General features: G+C 42.5%; 1 non-coding gene across 1 annotated transcript; it reads left to right on the top strand.

Moving 5' to 3' along the window:
- The first annotated feature begins 21,337 nt into the window (after positions 1-21,337).
- Positions 21,338-21,443, top strand: LOC123324967. Its single transcript, XR_006540143.1, has one exon. It is a non-coding gene; the product is annotated as a U6 spliceosomal RNA (small nuclear RNA).
- Positions 21,444-21,726: the final 283 nt, after the last annotated feature.

Raw genomic sequence — 21,726 nt, 5'->3', positions numbered from 1 at the left:
ATAAATCTTTACAAAAATAAAATAAAAATCAGGAGTACTAAAAGTTTACTCTTCTTTAGTGGTGTTCTTTAAAAATATTTGATTTAACGAATTACTAGAAACAAAGAAATAACAATTTGGGAATAAAAGGGCTTGGGTGAAATGCTCAGACAACTGTATTGCCTCTTTACAATAAAAGAGATTTCCACAAAACAGATGTGTGGGTTGTCAGTAAGTCCACAATTGCTTACGGTCTAATTTTGGGGGTGATCAAAATATTAATATGCACAGAAATAGCACTGTTACCAAATGATTCCATGGCTGATCTTGATCAAAGTGACCAATGAGTAACAGCATCTTGGAGGGACAAACAGCTCCAGAGGAGTCCTACTTCCATGTGAGTGGAAAAGTCTAGATGGGGGCTGATATTCAAGGAGTATTCTGGACCAGACTTCCTCAGTATGTTCAGAATGTTGTGCAAACATGTGTATCGACATGAAGGCAGTTCATGAATCTGCAGTGTCCAATTTCTTTTTTTTTTTTTAAGATTTTTATTTATTTAGAGAGAGAGCATATGTGAGCAGGGGGAGGGGCAGAGGGAGAGGGAGAGAGAATCTCAAGCAGACTCTGCACTGAGCACTGAGCCAGACGCAGGGTTTGATCCAAAGACCCTGATATCATGACCTGAGCCGAAACCAAGAGTCAGATGTTTAACCTACTGAGCCACCCAGGTGCCCCAGCAGCGGTCAATTTCTTAACAGAAAAAAAAAAAAAGCTGAAGTAAATAAGGCATAGATAAGTTGATAGATTAGAGACCTAGATCAATCCAGTTCCAACAGGAAACAGGTAACACAGTCAAATGAGATAATTCAACATTATTAGATGAAGGGACTATTTATAAATAGTGTTGTATTAGTCGGCTAGGGCTGCCATTACAAAATGCTACAGGCTGAGAGGCTTAAACAACTTGAATTTTATAGTCACACAATTCTGGGGGCTGAAGTCCCAAATCAAGGTGTTAGCAAGGTTGATTTCTTCTGAGGGCTGTGAGGGAAGGGTCTCTGTCCTTGGCTTGTCAATGGCCCTCTTCTTTCTGTGCCTTCACAACGCCTTCCCTCTATGTCTGTGTCCAAATTTCTCCTTTCGAGAAGGACAACAGTCATATTGAATTAGGGCCCACTCCATTGACCTCACACTACTTTGATCCCCTCTGTAAAGATTCTGTGAATGGTGGGGGAAGAGAGGGGACATAAGTGAACCCATAACAGCTGTAGACAGCATTTGAGGAGACCAACGCGAGACAGGACAATATCCTAAGGGCTAATCACAGCGGAGAGCTATTTCACCTGTAGGTAGGAAGAGCTTATCAGAGCCTAGAGCGTAGCTATGAGGACACAGCTGTCAGACAGGAACCAGGGCTTTCAGTAAAAAGATTCAGCCAACAAGCTGCAATCTGGCAGCAATGGAGCTGGAGAGTGGAAGAAGAAATGCTCTCACCTCACGCACCTCCTTCGCTTCCATCTTCTCCTGCTAGTTCCTCCCATTGGTCTTCCCTGGACCAACTGGAAGACAAAGAGCAGGCAGTAGGTCAGTCCATACGAGCCAGCCTCTTGGGGCACTCTGCAGGGTGCAGAAGGATAAAGAATGAATCTGGAGTGACAACCAGAAGGTATCCAATATACCACCTATTAAAATTCATAAAACCAGTTAGTGGATATGCAAGAGTTCCTTATATTTCCATTTTCCACTATATATTTGAAATAATTTATAGTAAACATTTTTAAAGAAATTTACAGCCTATGTGGTATGTGGGGAAAAAATACATATAGTGCAATCACTATACATGTTTTGAAGGATATACTCAAAAACATAACAATGTTTATCTCTGGGGCGTCTGGGTGGCTCAGGCGGTTAAGCGTCTGCCTTCGGCTCAAGTCATGATCCTGAGGTCCTGAGATCAAGCCCCATGTTCAGCTGCTTGCTCAGCAGGGAGCCTGCTTCTACCTCTCCCTCTGCTCACCTGCTCCTGTTCTCTCTTTCTATCTCAAATAAATTAATAAAATCTTAAAAAAAAAAAAAACAATGTTGGGCGCCTGGGTGGCTCAGATGGTTAAGCGTCTGCCTTCCCCTCAGGTCATGATCTCAGGGTCCTGGGATCGAGTCCCGCATCGGGTTCCCTGCTCAGTGCAGAGCCTGCTTCTCCCTCTCCCTCTGCCACTCCCTCTGCTTGTGCTCTTCTGTCTATCTCTCCGTCAAATAAATAAATAAAATCTTTAAAAAAAAAAAAAGGGTTATCTCCTGGTAGGGGGATAGTTTTTTATTTCATTTTTTTCTTTTCTTTTTTTTTTTTTTTATTACTTTGCTACTAAGAAATTTTTTAGGGGCGCCTGGCTGGCTCAGTCAGTAAAGCATGAGACTCTTGATCTTGGGGTGGTGAGTTCAAGCCCCATGTTGTGGGTAGAGTTTACTTAAAAAAAGAAAAATAGAAGAAGTTTTTTACAGGGATGGAGACTACAAGGAAAACAACAGTGCTGGCAACAGCAAGGGAGGTGGTAAGAGTGAGTAGATCTCTTTGAGTAGGTAGAGGAAAGCTTCTGGAAAGACGCTTAGGGTACAGGGGTTTGCTTTTGATGGAAGAGCTTTCAGAGATCAGAGTACAACAGTTGGAAGATAAATGAGGAAAAGGAAATGTAGAACAATGTGGAATTTAAACCAGAGGAGAGGATGATACAAAGGGCTTGCATTTTGGATGGTAGCCAAACATTCAGGGAGTCCTGTGTGAGGCACTGAGGAATTAACTACCTTCAGTGTTCTAGAAGGAACTCCGATGTAAGTTACATTTAAACTCCAGGTGTCAGAAGCCGGACCTCACCAGCCAACAACAATCTTTGCTTATGGCTCTGTCCAGAATATGTGTGAACATCTTGTATGGATCCTCAAAAAAACACAAACAAAACAAAAAAAGTACCCCTTTCCTATGGAGTGCCAGAACATTCCAGCCTCCTTTGCTGGGGACACGAACAGAGCTGACATCAGTTCTTTGGAGTTGCCATCATAAGATTTTCTGCATGACTTCGGCAATGTCGGAGTAGGATCTCTGTTTTTATATTGCTGAACAGATGTAAAGTTTTAACTTCGAGAGAAAGGTTACAGCATAAATGCCATATACCTTTATAAGTTCTAGGACATGGTAAATAAAGGAAAAAACCTGCATCTACACATATGCTATTAAAGTCTCCTATCACTTTTCATCAGCAGAGTAGGAGTTACGTACCAAGCATGTGCAAACATGTAATATTAGAGCTTTCCAACTCAAAAAAATAGTAAGCTTTTTCTCAAACTAACAATGATTGTATTCCTCAGAGAGCTGTGAATATGTAAAGTTTGAAGTTTTTATGTCCAACTGTTCTTAAAGTTATTTGAGGGCAGAGAAAGGTCACCAGGATTTTTAAAAATCATCTTCTACAAAAACAGCTGAACGGGTCCCCCAGCTATGAAATGGATAGAGACCTGCCTTGCTTAAACCTAAACAGCATGGCACCACTTTAGAAAGAGAGCAAGAATATTTTTACATTGGAATGCATTCTCAGATTCGATCATTGGCTGTTATCTATTAAAGCTGTTTTCACTCTAAAGAATGTGACTTCTCGTGATAAATAAAACTGATTAAGAAAAAATTTTTTTTGAAATTTGGATTATACTAAGGAAGAGAGAAAACAGAAATTCAAAACATCATGATTTAATTAGTACATTTACTTTTCCTACCAGTCTCTATATATATATAGAAACTGGGAGTGAAAGGTAGAGAAAGAAGCTGAAAGTCTATTTCTAAAGCCCAATTAAGGTTCAAAGTATTCTCACACCTTTTAAAATTAATCTTTCATTCCTCACCAAAATATTTAGTTTGGCTTTGAGGAGCTACCCCGCTTCTAAGGTGCTCAAGCCTTTAAAAGGGTTTGGCTGTGCATTGTTACTGCATTCTCATATACAAAATGGTCTGAAACATGGTATACTTGCTCATTCTTCTTTTTTAAAGTTTTATTTATTTGAAGATTTATTTATTCATTTTGAGAGAGAGAGCATGAGTGGTGGGGAAGAGCAGAGGGAGAGAGAGAATCTCAAGCAGACTCTGCCCTGAGTGCAGAGCCCGACCCAGGGGTCGATCCCAAGACCGTGAGATCATGACCTGAGCTGAAACCAAGAGTTGGACGCTTAATCAACTGAGCCACCCAGGCCCCCAAGTTTTTATTTAAGTAATCTCTATACCAGGGGATCCTAGGTGGCTGAGCCAGTTAAGCATCTGACTTCAGCTCAGGTCACGATCTCAGGGTTTGGCATCAAGCCCTGAATCAGGCTTCCCACTTAGTGGGGAGTCTGCTTGTCCCTCTCCCTCTGCCCCTTCCCACGCTCATGTTCTCACGTGCTCTCTCTCTAAAATAAATAAGTAAAATCTTTAAAAAAAAAAAAGAGTCACATGCGCTTCCGACTAAGCCAGCCAGGTGCCCCTATACTTGCTCATTTTAAGTGATGAACCTCTCAGACAATATGCAGATTTCCACTGGTATAGGGAAATCTATTTATTGATATAGATAAATAGTCAATATATTATTGAATGCTGGGGTAGGGCGGAATTGGAATGATTTCCTTGAATTATTTGCCAATAAAATTTAAGGGGGAATACTTAAAAATGGTTAAAATGGTAAGTTTTATGTTATGCATATTTTAGCACAATAAAAAATTCTCCCAAAAATTATGTTTATAAAACCTAAATACATATAATTTTTATTTACCAGTCATACTTTAGTAAAGCTGAGAAAAAAATCAAGGAGGAAAATACCAGAAAAATATGAGACAAACATTCACATACATTGAAGGAGTTCTGGTAGTGCCTTGAATAAATAATGCAATTGGAGCGAGCTCTTTGATTATGATATAGCGAATCTATATACCTCCTGCTCGGCAATATAACAAACCTGAAATGGCCAGCCAGTGTAGAAAAGAAATCAGGCCACTTGTCAGATTTCATATTAATGATGTATGATTATAGGGGCGCCTGGGTGGCTCAGTCCTTAAGTGTCTGCCTTCAGCTCAGGTCCTGATCCCAGGGTCCTGGGATCGAGTCCCGCATCGGGCTCCCTGCTCAGCAGGAAGCCTGCTTCTCCCTCTCCCACTCCCCCTGCTTGTGTTCCCTCTCTCGCTGTGTCTCTGTCTGTCAAATAAATAAATAAAATCTTTTTTAAAAAATGATGTATGATTATAGTCACTTAAAAAGCAAACATAATACTTCCTAATTCTTTTTTTTTCTTTTTTTTTTTAAAGATTTTTTATTTATTTGAGAGAGAGAGAATGAGAGAGACCACATGAGAGGGGGGAGGGTCAGAGGGAGAGGCAGACTCTCCGCCGAGCAGGGAGCCCGATGTGGGACTCGATCCAGGGATTCCAGGATCATGACCTGAGCCGAAGGCAGTCGCTTAACCGACTGAGCCACCCAGGTGCCCAATACTTCCTAATTCTTAATTTCAAGAGTTGAGGCATATCTATCATCAAAGGAAGGGACCATTTTACAAATAAAGAATACTGATCCCAAGTGAGAATTAAGGATTTTCCCCAGATCACATATGCTACCCCAGACTGTGGGTATCAATCACGGAGTCAACAAATTTGTATTTAGTGCCTATTATGTACAAGGCATTGTGAGTTGTTGGGACTCTGAAAATGACTAGGATGCTTGGACTCTGCCCCCATGGGAGCGCCTGTCAAGCAACGTGGTCAGAGGACCCGTAGTCTGGTGTGATGAGTACAATAATACAAGTATGCCCTCGCTTCCACGGCAATGCAGAGAGTGATTATCTCTGTCTTAAGGATTCGTCATGAGAAAGAGTAGAAAAGAATTTGTAGAAGAGGTTACCCTTTAACCAGATCCCTATTCAATAAGTAAGCCAGGAAGGCAAAGGAGGTGTCAAACAGTAAGAAGTTCAATGTAGCCGCTGCACTCAAGGATAAGGGCAGCTGGGAGCATGTGGGAGGAATGGAAAACCATGAAGCTCGTGGGGAGATAGTATTCCAGCTGTCTAATGACCTTGTGCTAAACCACTCAGATTTGATTCTGGAAGCCCCAAAGGTAAGACATTCAAGTTGGGGATGGGACTTGTATTTAAAAAGATAATTTTCACTCACCATGAGCTGGAGGACGGATTATAAAAGGAGAAACTGGAGCCTGGGAGGCCCATCACAAAGGTATGTATGGCAGTGGCCAAGTTGCTACTTTTATTTTCTTCTTCCAGCTAAGGCCTTGGAGGTTACGTTTCTTTCACCCTCCAGTACAAAGCCGAGATATCAGACTGTGACAACTATTATTGCACTTCAACTCTGACCAGCCACCAGTTTCTCTCTTTTTTTAATTGTTATGTTAATCACCATACATTTCATTAGTTTTTGATGTAGTGTTCCATGATTCATTGTTTGTGCATAACACCCAGTGCTCCATGCAGAATGTGCCCTCTTTAATACCCATCACCAGGCTAACCCATCCTCCCACGCCCCTCCCCTCTAGAACCCTCAGTTTGTTTTTCAGAGTCCATCGTCTCTCATGGTTCGTCTCCCCCTCCGATTTCCCCTGCTTCATTCTTCCCCTCCTGCTATCTTCTTCTTCTTCTTTTTTTTTCTTAACATATATTGCATTGTTTCAGAGGTACAGATCTGTGATTCAACAGTCTTGCACAATTCACAGCGCTCACCATAGCACATACACTCCCCAATGTCTATCACCCAGCCGCCCATCCCTCCAACCCCACCTCCCACTCCAGCAACCCTCAGTTTGTTTCCTGGGATTAAGAATTCCTCATATCAGTGAGGTCATATGATACATGTCTTTCTCTGTTTGACTTATTTCGCTCAGCATAACACCCTCCAGTTCCATCCACGTCATTGCAAATGGCAAGATCTCATTCTTTTTGACGGCAGCATAATATTCCATTGTATATATATACCACATCTTCTTTATCCATTCATCTGTCGGTGGACATCTTGGCTCTTTCCACAGTTTGGCTATTGTGGACATTGCTGCTATAAACATCGGGGTGCACGTACCCCTTCGGATCCCTACAGTTGTATCTTTGGGGTAAATACCCAGTAGTGCAATTGCTGGATCATAGGGTAGCTCTATTTTCAACTTTTTGAGGAACTTCCATACTGTTTTCCAGAGTGAGCAACAAAGTACTTTTTAAAGATTTTATTTATTTGTTTATTTATTTAGAGAAAGAGAGCATGCGTATACATGCAAGCAGGGGAAAGGCAGAGGGAGAGAGAGAATCTCAAGTAGATGCCCCACTGAGTGTAGAGACCCATGTAGGTCTTGATCTTACGACCCTGATATCATGACCTGAGCTGAAATCAAGAGTCAGATGCTTAACCGACTGAGCCATGCAGGCACCCCAGCAATAAAGTATTTTTTAATTAAGATATGCACATTGTTTTTTAGATACAATGCTATTGTATGCTTAATAGACTATAGTATAATGTAAACATAACTTTAATATGCACCAGGAAACAAACAAACAAACAAAAATCATTTGACTGACTTTATTGTGATTTTTGCTGGAGCTGAACCTCACGGTATCTCTGACATATGCCTGTCTCTTGATTTTACTGGATTCTTAGGCTTAAACTCTGAGTCTTGCCTCCTAGATAAGCTACACATTCCTGTGAATAGTAGTGGCAGTCACTGCCTCTAATTCAGCCTGTTTTTTTCCTTCAAATCTCTCCTGTCCAGGTCTTAGAGCTCTTTGCAAAACTCTGTAATACTAACACAAATGCATAGGGCTTTTCTCCTTCCAGTTCGTGAATCATCAAAAACTTTGATGTGTGAGTCCTGGTTACTTCCACAATAGGGAATAGTCTTCCCAGCAGTCAGCCATTACCACAGAAGCATCTATAGTTTTGAAATTACATATGACTTCTATCAGTATCTTGTCATTGTCCATCACTACACTTTTCTAGAGATCTGTCACTATTAAACATCTCTAAGGTGTGGCCAAGTCACAAATAAGAGTCCTCAACTCTTGTCCTAATCCAATACCCACAATTTCTGGCAGCATTTGGTCTCCTCCAGGGGCTCCACTGCTTGTCTAGTTGCCTCCCCTATGGTATAGACCCATTCTGTAGGGGATCCTTTTCTAGCAAATGCAGCAAGATAAGAACATTGGCTCAATCAAAGCACACCTACCAAGGACCTCCTTCCCTCTTTCAGGAACTCCGTGGCCATAGATCTACACACTAATTTCCAGGATTCTCTCTCACATGTTATTTCTAGAATGTCTTGGTCTTGAAATTCACACTCTAGGAAATTCACAGTGCTGCATATACAATGTTCCTTCTGCCTAAAACCTCCCTTCTTGAAGTATAGCTTCAAGGACCATCTCAAGTAGTTTTAATAAGTTCTCTGACCTTGAAGTCTTGTTCAAGAACCAAAATATCCTGTGCAGGTTAATTTACTATCAATGGTTGGGTAAGTGTTGTAGTCCTAGCAAAGATGTACTCCTGGTTCCGTTCTGGAGTGATCGCTGAATCTAACATGCAGCTGAGTACTGCACCAGAGTTCAAACTGCTCTAGATGGGATCCCAAAATGTAACCCAACAGTCAGGCACCTGGATGTCTGCCATTCCTCCAGACTACAGTGTTTACTCCATACCATGACATTTAAAATCAAATGACTCAAATAACATTCCATGTATGGTAGGACACTGAGGATCTCACCTCCTATATCTCTGGGGATTCTCAAGAAAAATATATCTCTCCTCATCTCCTTTTTTTTTTCTTTTAAGATTTTATTTGTCAGACAGCCACATGCAGAAGAATGAAACTTGACCATTCTCTAACACCATTCACAAAGATAAACTCAAAGTGGATGAAAGACCTCAATGTGAGACAGGAATCCATCAAAATCCTAGAGGAGAACATAGGCAGTAACCTCTTTGACATCACCGACAGCAACTTCTTTCAAGATACATCTCCAAAAGCTAGTGAAACAAAAGCAAAAATGAACTTTTGGGATTTCATCAAGATAAAAAGCTTCTGCACAGCAAAGGAAACAGTCAACAAAACAAAGAGGCAACCCACAGAATGGGAGAAGATATTTGCAAATGACACTACAGATAAAGGGCTGGTATCCAAGATCTATAAAGAACTTCCCAAACTCAACACCCAAAAAACAAATAATCAAGTCAAAAAGTGGGCAGAAGATATGAAAAGACACTTCTCTGAAGAAGACATACAAATGGCTAACAGACACATGAAAAAATGTTCATCATCATTAGCCATCAGGGAAATCCAAATCAAAAACACAGTGAGATACCACCTTACACCAGTTAGAATGGCAAAAATGGACAGGGAAAGAAACAACAAATGTTGGAGAGGTTGTGGTGAAAGGGGAACCCTCTTACACTGTGGGTGGGAATGCAAGTTGGTACAGCCACTTTGGAAAACAGTGTGGAGGTTCCTCAAAAATTTAAAAATAGAGCTACCTTATGACCCAGCAATTGCACTCCTGGGTATTTACCCCAAAGACACAGATGTAGTAAAAAGAAGGGCTATATGCACCCCAATGTTCATAGCAGCAATGTCCGCAATAGCCAAACTGTGGAAAGAGCCGAGATGCCCTTCAACAGATGAATGGATAAAGAAGATGTGGTCCATATATACAATGGAATATTACTCAGCCATCAGAGAGGATGAATACCCAGCTTTTACATCAACATGGATGGGACTGGAGGAGATTATGCTTAGTGAAATAAGTCAAGCAGAGACAGTCAATTATCATATGGTTTCACTTATTTGTGGAACATAAGGAATAGCATGGAGGACATTAGGAGAAGGAAGGGAAAAATGCGGGGGGGGAATTGGAGCGAGAGATGAACCATGAGAGACTATGGACTCTGAGAAACAAACAGGGTTTTAGAGGGGAGGGGGGAGGGGGAATTGGTTAGCCCGATGATGGGTATTAAGGAGGGCACATACTGCATGGAGCACTGGGTGTTATACGAAAACAATGGATCATGGATCACCACATCAAAAACCAATGATGTATTGTATGGTGACTAACATAATATAATAAAATTTTTTAAAAAAAGATTTTATTTGTCAGAGAGAGAGAGAGAGCACAAGCAGGGGGAGCAGCAGAAGGAGAGGAAGAAGCAGACTCCCCGCTGAGCAGGGAGCCTGATGTGGGACTCAATCCCAGGACCCCACGATCATGACCTGAGCCAAAGGAAGCCGCTTAACCGACTGAGCCACCTAGGCGGGCCTTTCCTCATCTCTTGCTCCAATGTCTTACTTCTGCTGAATTCTCAATCCCTGTCACATGTTAACCTGTGTAGCTTTTTTCTTCCTCAAAATCATGCTTTCAAAGCATCTCACACTTTGATCATCCCTTCTTATTTTTATCCTTCAAACTTACTAATTTTAGAGCCCCTGCTCTAGCTTTTTTTTTCTTTTTTTAGATTTGTTTATTTATTTAAGAGAGAGAGAGGTGGGGAGGAGCGGGGGCGGGGAGGGAGAGAAACTTTAGCAGACTCCCCACTCAGTGTGGAGCCTGACATGGGGCTCGATCTCAGGACCCTGAGATCACACCTGAGCCAAAACCAAGAGGCAGACGCTTAACCAACTGTGCCACCCAGGCACCCTGCTCTAGCTATGTTTTATCTTATGGGGATCTGTAATCCTTTGGTCTAATCATTTTTTCACTTTCATCACTGCCTTCATGTTCTTACTTCCATCTTGTTAATCTTAGATGCTGTGAGCCAACACTACTTCTAGGAAAATACCCTTAACCCCCTGGCCCATCTCTTTCTTCTTTGCATTTACCTAGAAAATTCCAATCCTGATTAGATCCCTATGTACAATCCCATGACTACATATGAGTGGCTTCCATAGTTGCAGAAAGTCACACAATCATGCTGATTGTTGTCACATTAAATTTATGATCACAAACCTCAAATAGAGAATCAAAGCTGCCAGACAATCCTACACCCTAGTCCCTTACCCATTCTTGAAAAGGACTACTTTAGAGCTTCTTCTCTGTGCTCACACCTCCAACACCCTTGCTCTCCCTTCACTCCCAGCTGATAACCTTACCTCATACTTCATTGAGAACATGAATATAATCATAGAAAAACGTTCACAAACTATTTTATACATATTATAGGTCAAGAAAATAAATAATTAATTACTACTGTTTGGTACCAAGATGTTCAGCATAAAAGAGACAGAAACATAAAAGAAGTAAATAAATACCCTGAACTTATTAAATTGGAATTGGAAATATTAATATGAATTTGATTTTTTTTTAAAGATTTTATTTATTTATTTAACAGAGAGAGAGATAGCGAGAGCAGGAACACAAGCAGAGGAGTGGGAGAGGGAGAAGCAGGCTTCCCGCGGAGCAGGGAGCCCAATGTGGGGCTCGATCCCAGGACCTGGGATCATGACCTGAGCCGAAGGCAGACGCTTAACGACTGAGCCACCCAGGCGCCCCAATATGAGTTTGATTTTTAGATCTATCTATCTGGGGTGCCTGGGTGGCTCAGATGGTTAAGCATCAGCCTTCAGTTCAGGTCATGATCTCTGGGTCCTGGGATTGAGCCCTGTGTCAGTCTCCCTGCTTGGTGGAGAGTCTGCTTCTCCCTCTGCCTCTGCCTCTCCCTCTGCCTCTCCCCCTCCCCCACTCATGCTCTCTCTCTCTCGAGTGAATAAATAAAATATTTTTTTAAAAATCTATCTATTGAAGGGTCACAAAACGTGCCACCCCAAAATGTGCCACTTTGGCATAAACATTATTTTGAGCTGAAAGCAATTAAGAAGAAGAAGATACAAGAAAAGCTCTCTACCTCCCTTTAAAGCAAGACATACATTTACAAAGGTGTCCCTTCTCTCCTTTTCTACCAAGAAGGGCAAAAGTTAATCCTGGAGACAATTTTAGACCCTTGTCAATGAAGAAGGCACTGACTTAAATCTGCATAACAAATTGTATTCTTGTTTACCATACTTTTCTGGCAACTTCACCATAACTTGTCTCCCCAACACCTTTCTTTTGTCTTTAGGTGAAGATGGTATTTAAGCTGAAGTTCTAAGCCACCTCTGAGAGTTACTCATTTTTCCCTAGCCATCTCCCTTATATAGGAGGTGTACATGTTAATAAACTTCTCTTTGTTCTTCCCTTGTTAATCTGTCTTTTAAAGATTTTTTAATTTATTTGTCAGAGGGAGAGAGAGAGCGCACAAGCAGGGGGAGCAGCAGGTAGAGGGAAAAGCGAGCTCCCTGCTGAGCAAGGAGCCTGATGTGGGACTTGATCCCAAGACCCTGAGATCATGATCTGAGCCAAAGGCAGATGCTTAACCAACTGAGCCACCCAAGCATCCCCAATCTCTCTTTTATTACAGGAGGCTCAGCCAAGTACTCAGAGGGTAGAAGGAAAATTATTTTTTTCTCCCCCACATTATCTATCTAGAGAGAGAGAGAGTTATATCTCTCAGCTCTAACCACTCAAAAGACCTAGAAGCAATCTTAAACCAGTGGCAATGAGCATGCCTTGCACCCAGATTCTCTGTTCTAAATACCATCTCTCATTAAATGGAAGCAAGTCTCCTTGGAGAAATAGCCAATTGCAAGTCAGAGGCAGGGAATACATGGTTAGGCTAGAATAAGTGTTTCCATATGCTTCATGCCTGATAAGGTAGAATTCAAGAATATTTCCTAGGGAAAGAAGCCAATAGCATATGTGCAGTTTATTGTATATCAACTATACCTCAATATGCTTTTCGTGGATTTGTTTAATTAGAAGGAAGAAGAAGGAGAACTGTTCTTAAAGTGTGGTCTGAAAATCTTGGGGGACCCAAGATCCTTTCAGGGGATCTGAAAGGTCAAGGTATTTTCATACCACTACTAAGATGCCATTTGCCTTTTTCTACTACTTACATTTGCATTGATGGTACAAACCAAATGTGGGTAAAACTGTTGGCCATCTAGTACCAATCAAGGCAGTGGCACCAAACTGTACTGGTAGTCACTGTATTCTTTATTATCATACATTCACAAGAAAAAAAAATGATAGACAAATGATGGATAAAAATAAAGCCACTTTTTTTTAAAGATTTTATTTATTTATTTGAGAGAGAGCACAAGTTGGGGGAGGGGCAGAGGGAGAAGCAGACTCCCCACTGAGCAGGGACCCCGACACAGGGCTCAATCCCAGAACTCTGGGATCATGACCTGAGCCAAAGGCAGACACTTAACTGACTGAGTCACCCAGGTGCCCCAAAAATAAAGCCACTTTTACTTAAAATCATTAATTGTATTAAATCTCAACCCTAATTATGCATCTTTTTAATATTCTATGTGACAAAATGGAAATAAAACATTTCTGCTGCATACCAAAGTAGCATGGTTGACCCACGGGAAAGCACTTGTGTGATTGCTAGAGTTTGGAGCTGAACTAGCAGCTTTTTCATGGAACACCATTTTTACTTGAAAGAACTGACAGATTGACCCACGGGAGCATGGTTGACCCACGGGAAAGCACTTGTGTGATTGCTAGAGTTTGGAGCTGAACTAGCAGCTTTTTCATGGAACACCATTTTTACTTGAAAGAACTGACAGACATACTATGATTATTTTGACTTGGGCATTTGGCACATTTTCTCAAACATAAATGAAGTGAGCCTGTCACTTCAAGGAAAACAACTGACAGTGTTGGTTGCCAGTGATAAAATGTAAGTTTTCAAGGGAAAATTAGAATTTTGGAAAACTTGTATCTGCCACTGTGAGTTTAACAGCTTCTTGATACTTAAAGGTATTCTGACAAGATCAATGGTGAAAATAACTAAGGTGATTCTTTTAATATTGTCTAATGGATTGTGTCAACATTCAAAAGATTAGCATAATTCAGTGGACCAGCATTTCCCACATGACCAATGCACAATGTGACAAAGTTATATATGGGTAAAAGATCCATTCAAACTGCAAAATAGACCAATAGACATGATAGGATTTCAGATTCTACACTGTAAGTAAATTTTAAGAAATTACCACTTGTCAAGTTTTGGTGTGATATCAAAGAATAATATCTATGATTACCTAAAAAGGCTACTAAAATACTCCTTTATTTTCCAAGTATTTCAACCAAAACTACCTATGGCAACAGATTGAATGCAGAAGCAAATATGAGAATCCAGTGTCTTCTGTAAAGCCAGATAGTAAAGATATTTACAAAAATGTGAAACAACATCACTCTTCTCACTAACGCTTTTTATTTTGAAAAATATAGCTATTTTCATAAAATACATCTTATTTGCATTAACAAGTATAGGGTTTATTATTGTTATTTTTAAATGAATTAATGAATAGATTTTTTAAGTTTCTCTATTTTAATTTCTAATATTATAAATGTAGATAAATAGAAGCCCCAAAATAAAAGTTCAATAATTTTGTTTTTTAAGATTTTATTTATTTGACAGAGAGAGAGATAGCAAGAGCAGGAACACAAGCAGGGAGAGGGAGAAGGAGACACAGGCTTCCTGCGGAGCAGGGAGCCCAATGCGGGGCTCGATCCCAAGACCCTGGGATCATGACCTGAGCCCAAGGCAGACCCTTAATGACTGAGCCCCCCAGGCACCCCAAAATTTCAATACTTTTTAAGAGGAAAAATGGATCCTGAGACCAAAAAGTTTGAGAACTGCTGGTTTAGCTGAACAGAGAAAGTCATTTAGAATGTATCTGCTCTTTGTTGAGGGTGAGGGTGGTCCATGAGTGGCCTTTAGTAATTATGTAAATATGTGATGAATAGGCACCTGCTGCTCTGGAAGAAAGGACAAGAGGACCTTTTGTGGCCTGAAACAAGTTGTCTCTCAAAGTTTGGTACACAGAGGTGGTCACTGTAAATTTGCATGGGGACCAAGAAGCATCCTGGGAGGAAAGTGATGAAATCCTGACCCCTTACCTGTAAGATTCAATGTCCCTGCAACCACTCTGAAGGCTTGAGAAGGGGTAGGAACAAAGAACATCAAAGGCTTCAAAGAGGAACACATATGATGGAGAATTGCACACAGGTGAGCCAGGTCCCATATCAGGGCCTAGAAGGCCACAGAGGAGGAATAGCAATGGGGGGCAGGCCTTGACTAGAGTGATATCACAGAGCAGTTATCTAAGGGGCAGCAACACTAACCCAGAGCCCAGGGGTGAACCGATTCAATTCTCTAGCTGTTTATCTGCCTGATGCTTGACAGCAGAACTTCTCCCTTAGGACTGAATAAGCCCTTATTCTTCTTAGATGACTGGGTGGAGGAGGGGACAATGTCAAGAGATTCTGCACTTTATGCAAATATGAGGCCTCTACTGATTAATAAAGGGGATAGGAAAGGATTGACGTAACAAGATGGCAGACCAGTTACGGTGGTGCTGGATGCTGTGCTAGGCAGCCATGAACAAGACACAGTCCCTGGCCTCCGAGAGCCTCCAGCTGCCAGAAAGAAACAAGAAAACCGGCATTTAGGTTACATAGAAAGAGAGTCTCCATGAGGAGTCAAAAGCAGAGTGCTATGGGAAAAGATAGAGGAGTACTGGACCAAGTCTCAAAGGGGATGTAGGAACAGATTCCCAAACTGCATTAATCAGGGCATTTATTGCTACTTGGTAAAACAACCCTCAAATGTCAGTGATTGAACACAATAAATATTTTTTGTTCAGCTCGGGCAGATTTCTTGGTGCTTTCCTCCAAAGGTGTCTCAGGGACCCGGGCAGCTTCCATGTTGTGATGACACAAACTTAGAGCTTCAAGGCTGCCCCTGTGTCATCCAACTGGCATAGAGGGCAGGGGTGGGGTGGGGTGGGGACAGTGGTGTGTAAGGGAAAGGCACATCAGATACTTAACAACTTGCTTCTGGAAAACACACATAACTTTCATTTACATTCCATTAGCCAGGACTAGCCACATGGTCCCACCTAGATGCAAGAGAGATGGGTCATGCAGGTTTCCTGGGCCCAAGAAAGAAAATGAAATGATTTGGTGAACACATAGCATTGTCTCTGCCACACAGAAGAGGCAATTTCTAAGTTAAAGGATGAGGGGAGTGAACAGAGAAGATGAGAGCAGAGAGGAGGAGTGGTCCAGATAGAGAGCACTGCGCATTAAAAAACCCAGAGGTGGGGGCGCCTGAGTGGCTCCATCAGTTAAGCATCCAACTGTTGTCTCAGTTCAGGTCTTGATCTCAGAGTTGTGAGTTCAAGCCCGGAGTTGGGCTCCATGCTGGGTGTGGAGCCTACTTAAAAATAATAATAATAATAAACAAAAAGTAAAAGCCCCAGAGGTGAAAAATCTTGGTGTGAAGTGGCTGGAATGAAAAATGTCTGGGAATGGGGCACCTGGGTGGCTCAGTCAGTTAAGAGCCTGCCTTCAGCTCAGGTCAGGGTCCCAGGGTCCTGGGATAGAGCCCCACACCAGGCTCCCTGCTCAGCGGGGAGCCTGCTTCTCCTTTTCCCTCTGCAGCTCCCCCTGCTTGTGTGCTCTCTCTCTCTCATAAATAAATAAATAAAATTTTTTAAAAAGAATTAAAAAAAAAGGTCTGGGGAAGTCATAATAAGCCATGAGGTTGAAAAGGTAAGCAAGGTCTTATCATAAAGAATTTGTGCATCGTGTAAATTAAAGTGGACTTTTATCCTGACAGCAGTGGGAAGCCACTGACGGGTTTTAAACAAGGGAGTCACGTGATCATACCTGCACTTCTGAAAGCTCATTTTGGCGGCAGAACAGAGAACAGACTAGGAGGAGGTAAGACCAAAGGCAGGAAAGTCAGTTTGGAAGTCGTTGCAGTAATCTGGAGGAGAAACTCTGATGCAGGGTTGTTGCAATGGGTACCAAGAAAAGCAGCTGGATTTTAGAAAGACTTGCAGTAGTAATTGAGCATATCGGATGAATATTTGACGATTGTTTGAATAAGGGGTGGGGAGATGAGGGGTGAAAAACAGGGCAAGGATAGTGCCATTCACTGAGACAATTTAAGAAAAAAAAAAAAGAGCTATTTTAAGGGGAAATATGATATGCTTGTGGAACAGTCAGGGAAAGCCAGAAGGTATTTGAAAAGCTGAACCTAAAGACAGATCTTAACTGGAGTTGAAAGATGTGATAGTCATCAATACAGAGATGGTGCTTGAAACTATAACTGTGGATTATCCAGGGAGAGTGTGAAGAGCCGATCTAAAAGCAGTGATGTGCTGCTATTCAAGTGTCTCCCAATCAGCTCTCCAGCAAGAGAAGCTATGATAGGAGCATTTGCTGATGTCTGTGGTGTAAATACCCCCACTGTGGTCAATTTCAAACTACCAACTTATAATCACTGAACGTGGAACTATGAAGAGATGCACCCAGTTGGTTCTTGAGAGCCTGCTCCAGTCCCCCACTGAGTAGTAGAGAGCCCTGCATATAACCCTAACACAAATATTTAAGGGATGGAAAGAACAAAAGAAATCTCAAAAGAATAATCCATCCTAAGAACCGAGAAAGAAAGAACATGAAGGAGGAAATGGTTGACAATTCATACTCCCCTCCCCCCCCCAAATTAAGTATGATAAAAACCAAAAAGTGTCCATTGGGTTTAGCGCCAAGGAGGTCATTAGTATTCTTCATAAGATCAGTTTTAATGGAGACAGATGACAGTGGGCCTAGAGGTTAATGTGAATAGAGTGTTGGAAACCACAGCTATAGATAATTCTTAGACACCAGGAATAGTAGGCTGGATTCTGTTTTCCAACAGAAAATAGAATCGGACCAATCGCTCAAAAATCATGATGGCACTATCCTTCACCCGCCTCGTTCCACCTCCCACACACACATAAATGCCTACATCTCTGTACCTCTATACCTCTCTCAACAGACCCCAGTAAAGTGGTACCATCTCCCCAGGAGGCATGGAAAAATGCATGCGGTGTGTGCTGGGTTGGGCTCTTACCAACTTGGTAAGTACGGTTCCCAGAATCCCCTTCTCTGTGTGTTCCGAGTTAGATCTGGCCAGAAGAGGCACTGGAGCGAAATTTGCAAGGCAGACATGAGACAATAGCAATTATCTTCAGGAGATCTCAAGTCGGATGAGGCGAAGGACAGACTCTGGGGCGTCTGGCAGGCGCCAGCTTGTCCTCGTGGCTCCTTCCCTCTGCATACAGATCATCTCCTCAACTGTGGGCCCTGAGACCAATAGCAGCCCAGGGACACTCCCAGACCGAGGCGCAGTTGCAGACTCACAGACAACAGCTTCTAAACACCTGTCTGTGGGCTCTCCCTTTGTGGTCCCATTTCAGGGCCTGAGTGGTGGTTGGCCTCTCAGATTCCTCTGCAGCTCCCACGTGTCTAACTGCAGGCAGACTGGGTAATGACTCTTTCGATCCTTCAGCTCCCTCCCAGACTTCCACGTCCCTGGTTTCTCACACTTGTGTAATGTCGCAAATTCCTAATGCCTTCTCTCCATCATGCTTTGGGTGGCTCTGCTTCCCCGACTGAACTCTCGCTGACACCATTACTGGTAGCATGAGTGAAGGGCAGCCAGAACAAAACCCACCAGACGTGCATCTGGTTTGGGGACGGGCAGTGGGAAGAAGCTGGAAAAGCAGGAGGAAACTGTGAGCTCAGGCTGGAAAAACAGTGAAGGAATCATTGGTGTAGATGGAAAAGTGCAAGGATGATTTGTGGTATGCAGCAATAAAACCACTAGCAAGACTGTCACCTGTGGAAACACGAAAGACAGAAAATGCAGCTAATAAATTTCTGGATCTAGCTATAGTGATTTCCAAGCCAAATGTTGGGAAGTCCCAGCTGGTTAATCGGCGCCGCACGTGATAAAGTGCTTCCAGAGGGAGGAGAGAAAAGAAGGAACCAGAGTCCACAAGAGGAATTTAGAAGAAACAGAAAATCCAGGACTCGCTTATGTTGGAAAACAAATCTGTTTTACATCTCTAGCTGATCCAGGCAGCAATGGATTCTCAGAGTAAGAAACGGCCTCAGGGTACAGATCAAATTGAGGGTTTGGCTCTACGACCCTTTGCTAAAACCTCAGAAACACTCACGGTGGTACCTGGTAGACACTCTTCGTTAGACAAAAGGGCTTCCAGGAATCCTAAGGACATGGTCCCAAAGAGGCCTAATTTCAAAATAGCTATGAACAAGTCTAAAGGGTGGGCCTGTCTCGAAAAGAATTGTGGATATGACTTTTATCTCATGGAGTAGACTATAAATCTGACCTATAGAAAGCCTACAACATTTTTTAAGGGTCTTCTATCAGCTCAGACTGAAAGAGACTGAGATTGTCCAAATTCCAAGTAACTCTCTAAGCCTCCAAGTCCCCATGGGTAAGAAGCAGGCTGAGAGGGGCGCCTGGGTGGCTCAGTCGTTAAGCGACTGCCTTCGGCTCAGGTCATGATCCTGGGATCCTGGGATCAAGTCCCACATTGGGCTCCCTGCTCAGCGGGAAGCCTGCTTCTCCCTCTCTCTCTCCCCCTGCTTGTGTTCCCCCTCACGCTGTCTCTCTCTGTCAATTAAATAAAATCTAAAAAAAAAAAAGAAGAAGAAGAAGCAGGCTGAGGAAACTGCTCAGCTACAAACACAAGCTATTTTTTTTTAAAGATTTTATTTGTCAGAGAGAGAGAGAGCGAGCACATGAGGGGGGAGGGCAACAGAGGGAGAGGGAGAAGTAGGCTCCCCGCTGAGCAGGGAGCCCGATGCGGGGCTCGATCCCAGGACCCTGGGATCATGACCTGAGCCGAAGGCAGACGCTTAACCTACTGAGGCACTCAGGCGCCCCAAACACAAGGCATTTTTATGAAAACTAGGATATTTCAGAAAGTAGAGTCAAGATCCCTGAGAATGGAATGAAAAGCCTCAAAGAACAGTGAATTAGCAATACTCCTCAGAGCAGGCCCCAATTAAGGAACATTCAGAGTAAGGGGATCTAGCAACACGTGCCTAGTTTGGCTTCAGAAGTGCTATGAACCAGGGGCGCCTGGCTGGCTCAGTCAGTAGAGCATGCAACTTTTGATCTCAGGGTTCTAAGTTTGAGCCCCCACATTGAGTGTAGAGATTACTTAAAAAAAAAAGAAAGAAAAATGCTATGAACCAATGATTGCTATGTACCTCCTATACTTCCTCTTCATTGTTGTTGCTGTATTACCTCTTTTTGAACAGCAGTGCTCATTAGGTGGCTGGGGAGCAGATAACATGCCTTTTTAACTCACAGATCCTTGGATTAAGAATAGCCATATGCAGCAGTTCTTCAAAAAATTAAAAATAGAATTACCATATGAGGGGTGCCTGGGTGGCTCAGTCATTCAGCGTCTGCCTTCGGCTCAGGTCACAATCCCAGGGTGCTGGGATCAAGCCCCGCATCGGGCTCCCTGCTCCGTGGGAAGCCTGCTTCTCCCTCTCCCACTCCCCCTGCTTGTGTTCCCTCTCTCGCTGTGTCTCTGTCTGTCAAATAAATAAATAAAATCTTTAAAAAAAAAAAAAAAGAATTACCATGTGACCCAGCCATTCCACTTCTGGGTATAAAAAGAATTAAAAGCAGTGACACAAAGAACTATTTGCCCTCCCATATTCATAGCAGCATTATTCACAATAGCCAAAATGTGGCAACTCAGATGTTTATCAACAGAAGAATGGGGGCACTTGGGTGGCTCAGTTGGTTAAGCGTCTGACTTTGGCCCTAGGGTCCTGGGATCGAGTTCCACATCGGGCTCCCTGCTCAGTGGGGAGTCTGTTTCTCTCTCTCCCTCTGCCCTTCCCCCCCCCAACCTGTGGTCTCTCTGTATCTCTCTCTCTAATAAATAAATAAAATCTTAAAAAAAAAAACAAAACAGAAGAATGGGTAAATAAAATGAGGTATATACATACAATGAAATACAATTCAGCTTTAAACAGGAAAATGCTGACTTTGATAGCACCTGTACTAAAATTGGAATAAGGGGCAAACTGGGTGGCTCAGTCAACTGGGCATCTGACTCTTGATTTTGGCTCCATTGGTGATCTCAGGGTCATGGGTTGAGCCCTGTCAGGCTCTAAGCTCGGTGGGGGGGGGTCTGCTTGAGATTCTCTCTCTCCTTCTCCCTCAGCCCCTGCCTCTCTCTCTCTCAAATATACAAATAAATCTTTAGGGACACCTGGGTGGCTCAGTCAGTTAAGTGTCTAACTTCGGCTCAGGTCATGATCTCAGGGTCCCAGAATGGAGCCCCAAGTCCGGCTCCATGCTCAGTGGGGAGTCTGCTTCTCCCTCTCCCCCGCCCCACTTCTATGAGAGCTCGCACTCCCTCTCAAATAAATAAATTAAATCTTTACAAATAAATCTTTAAAAAAAATAAAATTGGAATAATATAGAGAAGATTAGCGGGGCCCCTGTGCAAGGATAACACACAAATTTGTGAAGTGTTCCATGTTATTTTTGTAACATTGTGTGTCAGCTCTACTCAAATTGAAATTAAACAAATAAGTAGGAAGAAAATTCTGATACATGCTTCAACATGGATGAAACTTGAAGACGGGGTGCCTGGGTGGCCCAGTCATTTGAATGTCTGTCTTTGGGTCATGATCCCAGGGTCCTGGAATCGAGCCCCGAGATGGGTTCCCTGCTCAGCAGGGAGTCTTCCTCCCTCTCCCTCTGTCCACCCCCACTCATGCTCTCTCTCTCACTCACACTCTCTCAAATAAATAAATAAAATCTTTT

This window comes from Neomonachus schauinslandi, chromosome 5 (assembly GCF_002201575.2).
Source record: "Neomonachus schauinslandi chromosome 5, ASM220157v2, whole genome shotgun sequence".
Lineage (NCBI taxonomy): Eukaryota > Metazoa > Chordata > Mammalia > Carnivora > Phocidae > Neomonachus > Neomonachus schauinslandi.
This window is presented reverse-complemented; position numbering and strand designations above follow the sequence as displayed.